This window comes from Otolemur garnettii, unplaced genomic scaffold (genome assembly GCF_000181295.1).
Source record: "Otolemur garnettii isolate 467f Iridium unplaced genomic scaffold, OtoGar3 scaffold00098, whole genome shotgun sequence".
NCBI lineage: Eukaryota > Metazoa > Chordata > Mammalia > Primates > Galagidae > Otolemur > Otolemur garnettii.
In genome coordinates, this window is record NW_003852493.1 from 52,434 (window position 1) to 54,044 (window position 1,611).

Below are 1,611 nucleotides of genomic sequence, written 5' to 3' on the forward strand. Positions count from 1 at the left end.
AGAAAAACTGAGGCAAAAGGATCATCTGAGCTCAAGAGTTAGAAGATGCTATGAGCTATGATGCTACGGCACTCTACCCAGGGTGACAGCTTGAGACTCTGTCTCAAAAAAGAAAAGAAAAGAAAAGAAAAGAAAAGAAAAGAAAAGAAAAAAAAGAAAAGGGCAGCTCCTGTAGCTCAGTGGGTAGGGCGCGGCCACATGCACGGAGGCTGGCCTGGGCAGGCTAAATGACAATGACAACAACAACAAAAACTAGCTGGGTGTTGTGGCAGGTGTCTGTACTCCTAGCTACTCAGGAGGCTGAGGCAAGAGGATCGTAAGCCCAAGACTTTGAGGTTGCTGTGAGCTGTCACACAGCACTCTACCCAGGGTGACAGCTTGAGACTCTGTCTCAAAACAAAAAAAAGAAAATAGAATTCCACATACTGGAATGGTTACCATGGGTGAAATCATCATAAGTGAGAAATTTAAAAATAAAATGACATCTAAGGCCATTAGGATAATTAGACGGACACTGTTTAAAAGTAGGATGATGGACTGGGGTGGTGGCTCACGCCTGGAATCCCAGCACTTGGGAGGCCAAGGCAGGCAGATTGCCTGAGCTTATTGATTGAGACCAGTCTGAGCCAGAGTAAGACCCCATCTCTAAAAAATAGCTGGGTGTTGTGGTACGCACCTGTAGTCCCAGCTACTTGGGAGGCTGAGGCAAGAGAATTGCTTGAGCCCAAGAGTTTGAGATTCCTGTGAGCTGTGATGCCAAGGCACTCACTCTACTGAGGGTGACAAAGTGAGACTCTGTCTCAAAAAAATAAATAAATAAAAATAAAAAATAAAATCAAAGTAGGATGATGAACCAAAACTTTTTTATCACTTCTACTTAGCAACTCACCTAGACAAATGTGATACTTATGTTTAAAATTGAATTTTAGAGCTGGGTGGGGAGGCTCAAGCCTGTAATCTCAGCACTCAAGGAGGTGGAGGTGGGTAGATTGCTTCTGCTCAGGAGTTCCAGACTAGCCTGAGAAAGATCGAGAGCCCCATCTCTACTAAAAATAGCTGGGCATGGTAGTGGGCTCCTGTAGTCCTAGTTACTTGGAAGGCTGAGGCAAGAGAAACCCTCGAGCCCAAGGATTTGGCATTGCTATAAACTGTGACACCATGATACTCTACCCAGGGTGACAGAGTGAAACTCTTGTCTCAAAAAAACAAAGAACCCCCCCCTCCAAAAAAACTGGATTTTAGTGTTGAGTTCCTGAACATTTCAGTTTCACAAAAGTATGCTTCAAATTTCATGCTCAATATAGTTATTTGGCTTACAAGAGCTATAGTGTAAGGACACCATATAAAACAAATATATTCATACATTCAAGATGATTCTTAGAAGTATCAGAAAAATATTTTCTTTTGTGTTTTTTTATTTTTTATTTTTTGAGACAGAGTCTCAAGCTGTTGCCCCAGGTGAATGCCATGGTGTCACAGCTCACAGCAACCTCAAACTCCCGGCCCAAGCGATTCTCTTGCCTCAGCCTCCCAAGTAGCTGGGACTATAGGCGCCTGCCTCAACGTCTGGCTATTTTTTGGCCTGGGCTGGATTTGAACCTGCCAGCTCCT